The sequence below is a fragment of the Mesocricetus auratus genome, unplaced genomic scaffold, assembly GCF_017639785.1.
Source record: "Mesocricetus auratus isolate SY011 unplaced genomic scaffold, BCM_Maur_2.0 Super-Scaffold_100003, whole genome shotgun sequence".
In the NCBI taxonomy this organism is placed as follows: Eukaryota; Metazoa; Chordata; class Mammalia; order Rodentia; family Cricetidae; genus Mesocricetus; species Mesocricetus auratus.
Genome location: NW_024429188.1, coordinates 1,229,451 through 1,239,189, shown reverse-complemented (window position 1 = coordinate 1,239,189; position 9,739 = coordinate 1,229,451).

Sequence of the window (9,739 nt, the reverse complement as noted above, 5' to 3'; positions counted from 1 at the left end):
TCTAATGCATCCTAAATATTTTTTGAGGCAGGGATTCTCTGTGTAGCTTTGTAGATCAGGCTTGCCGGGAACTCCCAGAGTTCTACCTGCCTTTGCCTTCTGAGTGCTGGGATTAAAGGTATGTGCCACCATCACCCGGCTACCTAAATACTTCTTGTTATACACACAGATAAGTATAGTTCTCACCCCCCCATCAAAGAAGCTTCTATTTTGTTTTATCAAATGCAGACTACTACAGAGATCCACAGAGGGTCAGAACACAGAGAACACCTGACAGTAACATGCGCAATACCAATTGATGCTTTTCTAACACAGCACCTATAACTAACAATGTCACAGGAGACAGGTTAGATAGATTGTAAGAGCCAGAGGACCAGGGCATCTGTTGTGAGACAGTGTCTTCTAGACATGACATAGAAGCTACACACATGGAATCTCAACAATGTGATTTCGTACACAAGACCTGAGTATTGACACCACTGGATGAAATAACAACAGTGGGAGAAATCTTGCAAAGCACCAAGGCTGGACAAAGAACTACAAGCAATTAATGGCTAGGAAGAGAGGAATAATCAGTTTTCTCCAGGTACAAACCCCCTGATAAGTTTCCAAATTCCAAGTGGTCAGTCCAAAACACATAGGCATGATGAGCAACACTAAATGGACTCAGGAAGTTGTATTTACACACACATAGCAATCATAATAAAGAAGAGGTTGCAAATTTGAGAGTGAGTGTGGGAGACACAGAAGGAATTAGAGCCTGGAGAGGGGTGGAAATGATATAAATACAGTACTCGTGTATAAAATTTTCAAACGAAATAAAAATTGCAATTAAAAAATTAAGAATAAAAGGGCATACATTATAATAAATACTACAGAAATAAGGAAGGGCATAATGTACTATAATACACCGAAACATTGACATAAAAGACACAGATAACTAAAAACAATTTTGCATTACCAAACTTGAACAAACAAGAAACAGAAAACCTAACTACATTTAAAAAATGATGAGATTGAATCACTAATCAAAAAACTCCTCAGAACCCAGGATCAGATGACTTCATAGATTGATAACACAGTTGCCTAAACAAGTCTGAACAATGACGCCACCAGTTGACATGTCAAAAATAATGGGGAAAATCAGAAGACCTCATCCCTAGATGAACAGCTACTGGCAACTAATTGATGCTAAGAGGAGGATAATTTTTTTTTCTAGTGATAAGCTTCCTATAAGGTTATTAAATCCCAAATGGTCAGTCTGAAACTCATACATATAAAAGCAACATTATAGTGGGTGTATGTGTTTGTGTGCGTAACAACCACAAGAAGAAGAGATCATGAATTTAAAAGTGAGTGTGAGAACACAGGAGGATTTGTAAGTGGGAGAGACAGAGGTAGAAATATTGTAAATACAGTATTCATGTTGAAACTGTCAAATGAAATAAAAATAAGAATTTAAACTATTAGGAATAAGAGTAAAAAGTGCGGAGGAGGAGGGGAGTGAATGGGAGCTGGGATTGACATGTGAAGCAAGCTTATTTTTAATTTAAATAAAAAACAGAGTAAAAAGTGAACACAGAGAGAGGAGCAAGTAGGGTAAAAATAATTTGAAGGGTGAAATGGGGGTTGGGAGTAACCAGGAGAGCGGACGGAATCAACACAGAAGGAAAGTGAGGGAAATGGGTGAAATAATGGTAAGGATGTCTGAAGAAGATGTAAGGAATCATATTACCTATTTACCTAAAATTACATATAATACATATAAGTCTATGTATATACATATACTCATATCTCCATAGTTTAAATAAAAATTTTCTCCTAGACTGGCAATACTACCATAAAGAGCCATAGAACGTCTTAAAAGGGCGTATGAGACGCCCCCTTATGAGTTCCAAGGGACTCCCCAAACATTATAAGCTATTGTTACTGCCCTCGATTGCCTCCCCCAAGTGGAAGGTAAGTCCCTCTTGCTGAATACACCATGCACTTTGTTACCAAGCCCAGAGGCTCCTGAGCTGGAACTAACCTGTAAGCCTCTTCCCTGAGGACTACCTTTCATGAAACCAGATGATCCCATGTAAGATTCCAAGGGAGTCCTACCCCAATATAACACTCCTGAGTTAGTATTACTATGGTTGTGATGGAACACCATCACTAAAAACAACTTGGGAAGAAATGAGTTTGTTTGTGTTACATATTCTGAGTCACAGTCCATTGAGGGAAACTAAGATGGGAATTGAAACCGGGAGATGGTAGGTAGTTAGGTAGGTAGGTAGGTTGGATGGACAGATGGGGAGGCAGAGGGAGGGAGAAGTAGAGAGGAGGAAGAGAAGGGAAGAGGCAAGGGAGAGAGGACTGGAAGAGGGAAAGAGAGAAAAAGAGAGACTCACTCTCACAAAATAATGAGACTCAACAAAGTTACAGGCTAAAAAATCAATATGCAAATTTAGTCACATATATGTATTCATTAATGATGAACTAAAATTCATTATGATATTCAAAAATAAAAATACTTATTAATAAATCTAAGAAAGGGTATAAGAACCTGTGTACAGTGTATGCTTGCCTATAGCAGGATCCTTTGTAAGGAGCAGTTTTTCTTTTCACCTCGGTATGCACCTGTGTTTCCCATATACCACAGGCCAACTCAACTCAAGGGTCTTCTATTAAGAGGTCTTTTCTACTCTCCTCTCCTCCCCTCTTTTTCTTTATCTTTTCTTTTTTTCTTTTCTTTTTCTTTTTTTCTTTTTTTTTTGGTCTTTGGAGACATAGTTTCTGTCATGGAACCTGCTCTGTAAACCAGTCTGGCCTCGAACTCACAGAGATCCACATGCTTCTGCCTCGAGTTCTGGGATTAAAGTTAAAGGTGTGCTGCACTACTTGGCTGGGAGGCCTTTCTTTAGTCTTGCCCACGACAGTGAAGCTACTCCTTCTTCTAAGTCCCTGGACAGCAACACTCTGCACATGGGTTCTCTTAATGCTATACAACACTAGAAAGTCCATTTCATTTCTATTGGCAGGCTTAAAATTAGCCCCGCCTCCATGACATTTTCATTCATAGGCCAATTCTAATGCTTACGTCAGCAGTTTTGTCCTGTAGGAATGCCAGTTGAGACCTGCTTCTCGAAAGTTCGATTGGCGGTTGAAGGCGCTGGCAATAAAAGGTTTTACCTGCTAGTTCCAGTCATCTGCGCGGCTCTGGATATTAGAGTCATTTGTCTTCAGTATAGGTAGGCTTTTGGTGATAATTTCACACACCCATGGCCTCCTATCAATATTAGTATTTCTCTAGGAGTTTACGTGAATTTTTCACAATTTCTTTTTAGTTAACTCTCCCGAACGGTATTCAGTAATCCTACAAATATTGTATTTCTAATAGCAGCATAATATTCTTTAATGTGATTTGTTATTTATTTCACCAGTTTCTATCATTGTTTTCATATTCCAACGTATTAGTAAATGTGGCATAATGTTCCTATTCAAATCACTCGTCTCTATGCTGATATGTTAGTGCGTTTTTTTTTTTTTTTTTGGCTTCAACTAATGTCTCTCATGTTTTTTTAACGCTGTTACTTTTCTAGGATGCCCATCTATGAGCAAAAATTTGGTGAATCTTAAGGTACACCGATTACAATTTTTTATTGTTGTACATTTATGGGGGAACATGACATAGTGCGTGTGATATTCAGAGGACAACTTCTAGGAATCCGTTCTTTCCTTTCACCATTAGGTCCTAGAGATTGAACACACACACCAGGCTTACTGGCACACTGGCCCTATATTATAATTTTTAATAAGTGGTTGGGTTGACTCAGTTTACCTTCCCACAAGTAGATGAGAATTTTCCTTCTTGCCAAAGCTTGATGTAATTTCATTATTTTTGATTTGCCGAAATAAGTGTGTGAAATGGCATCATGAAAATTTCTGTCAGGTTACAGCCTCAGCCGCAACTCCATGAGTTCCTCTTTAATTCTATTTCCCTGTTTACATGAAATAAAATTATGTTTTTGGAGGGAGGGTTCGAGACTGGGTTTCTCTGTGGCTTTGGAGGCTGTCCTGGAACTAGCTCTTGTAGGAATTATTAATGTTCAAATTTAAATATGTAAGATACTGCTGTTTTGCAGTTTATAATTTCATTTAGATTAGTGTATGCCGTCTATATTGATTTGCATATTATTATTTAAAATAACTTCTTGCCAGGCAGTGGTGGCCCATGTCTTTAATCCCAGCATTTGGCAGAGGCAGGTGGAGCTCTGTGAGTTCGAGGCCATCATGGTCTACAAATCGAGTTCCAGGACAGCCAGAACTGTTACACAGAGAAACTCTGTCTTGGAAACAAAACAAAAATAAAAATATCTTTTGGAGTTAACCCATAACGAAATGCATAGCTTTTGCTTAAACTCTAACAGAGTAACAGAGTAGTCTATTATAATATTTATATTCAAATTTACATAGCCTTTTGTTTGCGGTGGCTGTCAGGTTGCTTACTTGCTGTTTTGTTTGTTTGTTTGTTTGTAGACCAGGTTGACCTTGAACTCACAAAGATCTGCTTGTCCCTGCCTCCAGAGTGCTGGGATCAAAGGCAAGTGTCACCTCTGTCCAGCTGTTTTTTATTTTACTGGTTTGTAGATTTTTTTCTTTTTTAGTCTCTCACACTTTAGTTTTGCTTATCCTCTAACTAAACATCTACTCAACTGGGTTCCAGACAAGCTTCTTTCAAAATTTGGTTCATATCAATGTTCTGCCTTTGCAACTTTTTTCCAGTAGTCTGCCTCCTCTAATCCAAACTAAGTTTCTTTCATTTTCTTTACAGGTTATGTTTGGGAAAACACACACACACACACACACACACACACACAGTAGGAACAATCGAAAGAGAGGCAAGGACCTTGAAAGAGAGCAAGGAGGGGTGAGTGGAAGGTGTTGGAGGGAGGAAGGGGAAAGGAGAAATGATGTGATTATATTATACTCTCAAAAATAAAAGAAAAAATGGGAGGGGACAAGTTAGTAGGTGCAGAAATAAATTAATAATAGCCTATGTAAAGCATAATACTCGAAGGTATGTATGAAAGTGTGGGCTATATTTGAAACTACAATTTCTACTACTTTCAGAATGACTGCTGTTGCCTATGTCATGTGTGATGTCACCCTTTTTGTTGTTGTTTAACTTGAGTTTCTTTGAATAATAGTGAGGTCTCTAGCATTTTGGTACATGGGTTTTCAGGGTTTTCTTTTCCTACAAATAGAGCTCGGTATGTGATTTGCCAGTTCTACTAAGTTGCTTGATGTTTTCTTATTGGTATGTCAGAGTCCCTTATGCAGCTTAGGTCACTTGTGCGTTCTTAAGTCCCTTATGTGTGCCTGAATCCCTTAGGTCATCCTGCTTGTGTCTCTTATAAATAAAGAGTGGCTTATTTCTACCCTTCATTTACATTTTGTGATGTCTGCAAGTTCTCATGATTTTATTTATTTGTTTGTTTGTTTGTTTATTTATTTATTTGTTTTTCTGGTTTTTCGAGACAGGATTTCTCTGTATTGTTTTAGAGGCTGTCCTGGAACTCTCTCTGTAGACCAGGCTGGTCTCGAACTCACAGAGATCTGCCTGCCTCTGCCTCCTGAGTGCTGGGTTTAAAGGTGCGCGCCACCAACGCCCAGCTCCCATGATTTTTTAAATTTTATGTAATCCAATTTCTGTCTATTTCTAAGAAGTCCTTTCTTACTCCAAGGATATTATGCATCTGTTTCTCTGTGTTTTAAGAATTCTAACTTTGCCTTTAATCCCAGCACTTGGGAGGCAGAAGCAGGCGGATCTCTGTGAGTTCGAGGCCAGCCTGGTCTGCAAGAGCTAGTTCCAGGACAGCCTCCAAAGCCACAGAGAAACCCTGTCTCGAAACCCTCCCCCCCCCCAAAAAAGAATTCTAACTTTGATTTTTTTTTACACTCTTATATTTATTGAGGCTCCACATTTTTTAGGCAGCAGGCATATATAATTGGAATAGATAAATGTCAGTCCTCATTGACATTGTCTGATGAACTTAAATAATAGTTTTATAGTACGCTAGGGAATAAATGCTAAGGAGACAGAGTGCTGATAATAGGGTTTATTTGTGTACTTGTGTTGTTCGCCTTTGCTCATTAATAACGGGCTTAGTTATATTCTAAGTATATAACAAGTCTTGGTCACTGATATAACAAATCACTTCACTCTGCTTTCTTTCTGTAACTTTAAGTATTTCCTTTTCCCTACAATATTGGGATTAACTTTAAAGGGTTTTGTTTCTATATCCCTGAAGTTTTTATTGAAATGTTTGATTTAGGAGGTGTAATGCAAAACCCTAAACTTTTTTTTAAATACTGAGTTTTGCAATATACAGTACATAGCCCCTCATTATTATAGGCAGCTTTTATACTTTTGATATACTTTCCTGTCTTTTGGTAGGAGGCATCATTGATATTAAATGTGCTTTGATTTTCAATGCAATTGCTCATTTGAAACTATAAATTCCTTCTGAATACCACTTTGTTGCATCTCACAAGTTTCGGAATACCATGCTTTATTTTGGAGCTTAGAATACGTTATCATTTTTAGTCTGAATTTTTTTCACTAATGAGAATTTTATTGGCATATTGGTTTTAATAATATATTTTTAGTTATCATGTATAAAGTATATGTATGAATGACTTTTAAGGTGATATTTTATGCAGCATGAGCTAACTGAATACAACCATTTTTTTTTTATCCACTCACTGTCTCCAATTCTTCCCAACTTTAGTTGGCCCTACTTTACATTTAGGTAAACAATTTGGGCTTCCATGTTTGAAAAGAGACATGTGACACTTACAATTCTTCATCTGGGCTTAACATAATGACCTCCAGTTCCCAACCACTCATTTTAATGAGAAGACTTTGAAGACTCTAAGCATGTTTTTTTCTTTGTTTTGATTGCATTTTATGGCTTTTTCAGGGTCAACATTTTTTTAAAGATTTATTTATTATGTATACAGTGTTCTGTCTGCATGTATCCCTGCAGGTCAGAAGCGGGCGCCAGATCTCATTACAGATGGTTGTGTGTCACCATGTGGTTGCTGGGAATTGAACTCAGGACCTCTGGGAGAGCAGTCAGTGCTCTTAACCTCTGAGCCATCTCTCCAGCCCCAGGGTCAACATTTTTAAAATTCCATTGTGACCTAGTTTGTGGCAAACTTTTGCAAATTCTTAACATTTTATTAAGTTCTTACTCTCTGCTTCTTGTCATGCTTTTCAATTGCATTCTACAAAGCTTCTCATTATTCTCTTTCATCATGTATACACTAGAGGGGGTTTTAATTTTGTCTAGTTTGTGCAAATGCCTGCTTGCAATTCTATCAGTTTTGCTTGGTATATTTTAACCTAGTTTTTACATGCACTCGGGGACATAGCTTATTGTTTTCTTTACTATTGTGGAGTAAATGCAGACATACATTTATTTTTATTTCTGTGACTTGTATGTGCCTGCATGTGTTTCTGTGTACCCCGTTCATGCCAAGTGCCTGTGGAGGCCAGACAATGTTGAATTCTCTGGAGCCACAGGTATAGGTGGTTGTGGCTGATGTAGGTGATAGGACTAGAACCTAAGTCCTCTAGAAGAGCAGTAAGCAAGTACACTTAATTACTTACCCATCTCTTCAGTCCTGGAACATTCTTTTTATTACTGATATGGTTTACGTTTTATTGTATTTCCCTGATAATATTGCTACATGTCCTTTTTCTGTTTTGGTAAAGCTTTTTGGAGGGGGCTTTTCAAGACAGGCTCTTTCTATGTAGTCCTGGCTATCCTAGAACTTACTGTGTAGACCAGGCTGTCCTCAAACCCACAAAGATCTGCCTGCCTCTGCCTGGGATTAAAGGCATGTACCACCACCACCTGGCTGGTATAGCTTTCTAGTTTTTTCATTAATTGCTGTTACCTACATATATGTATTTTTAAAGGTAGGGCATGATTGAGATACTAATAGTGACCTCTAACTTCTGAGCACATGCTCTTATACATGCATGTACACACACACACACACACATATACATACACAAACACATACCTATAAGAACACATCTTATCTTTCAATGTTTTGCTGTTTTTTAAGGGTAGTTTTAATTGCCTGCAACTCGATTCCAAAATGTTTTTAGATGCAGTTGTGGTCTCTGCTGTGGCCTAGTGTTAGATGTGCAGGCTCCATGGTAGCTTCAGAGCCCCTGCTTTGGCCTTCTTCGGGGAGGGGGGGGCGGTGACCCTGAACACAGCTTTCAGCCTGCGCCAGCCTGCCCAAGGACCCCAGACCCGGTGTGAGGCCTACACCACCAGCCTCAGCAGGAGTGGACTGATGGTCCTGTTTGCCTGCAGCCTGGCAGCACCACAGATCATGCTGGTACCAAGTTTGACATAAATAACACCGCTTTCACTTCTGAGGCAAGAGAATGTAAGATGGATGCGTGTGGCCAGGGTTCCTCCTGGTAGTGGGACTGCCACCTGATGCTTACAAGCCATGCCCTACTACATCGTGAAGATGTACAAACACCTGAAATATGGAAATGATTCACATGTCAACATAGAAAGGAAAGACACCAATGATTGCCTGCCTGCCTGCCTGTCTGTCTGTCAACTTTGACAGTATGGCATGATCCATTTGATGGTTACAGAAATCTACAAATTAGAAAAATTACTGGCTGGGCAGTGATGGTGGCATGGCACATGGCTTTAGCCTTTAATCCCAGCACACGAGAAGCAGAGGAAGGCAGATCTGAGTTGTTGTCCAGCCTGGTCTACAGCATGAGTTCCAGGACAGCCAGGGCTACACAGAGAAACTGTGTCTCAAGAAACAAACAAAAATTAAAAAAAAGAAAGAAAGAAAGACAAAAACGTAAAGAAAAATTACAGACTATGTTCTTTTGACAACAGTTAGTTTGGATAGCAACTGAGCTGACACTTTACCTAAAGGCTTCATTCTTGGAGGGGAAGCTGACGCTTTATCCTTAACTCCAGTGGAGTTCAATTGAGAATAAAACCATGTGAATGTCTTTCATCCCTTAGATGTGACTTAGTCACCTGGAAATGTAGGTCCTAGTCCCCACAGCTCGGTCACTACAAGTCTTGTGGTCTTCAAGGACGGACACTTATGCTGACTGCTGTGCAGGTGACAGTAGGTAAATTAGCTGATAGACCACGAAGCAGTAATTCAATCCCAGTTTTTCAGCACACTGGCTTTACTCTTGAGCCCCTAGCAGGATTACCTCGAGTAGCATCAATCACATGATTAACTCAAGCACTCTGCTCAGGTTGTTTAATTGAAATGCAAATTTTATTTGTGATAGGATGTCTGAAGCTTGAAAAAATAGCAGAAAAACCCCCACCCACAGCCGCACCCCCCACCGTCCCCCACCCCCCCACCCCTCCCTACCCGTGTGCATCCGGTTTTTCCAAGGTGACTGAGAGCTGTAGTGGTAAGTGACAAGACTTTTATTAGGTTAGGGCCTCTATATCCCTTCTGTGCTAGAAGAAAGTAGAATTTTAGGGGAAAAAAACAGGAAAAATTAGCTCTTAGTTCTTATTAAATAGCATAATCAAGGTCCACATTAACATATCAAGGACTGAAAAAACAGCTTATCAGTAGGTTTGCTGCCTAGTGTGATATATATGTTCATAGAAAAGAGAAAGAAAACAAACAAAAAACCTCAAGAACACTCATCAGAAAACATAGAAGA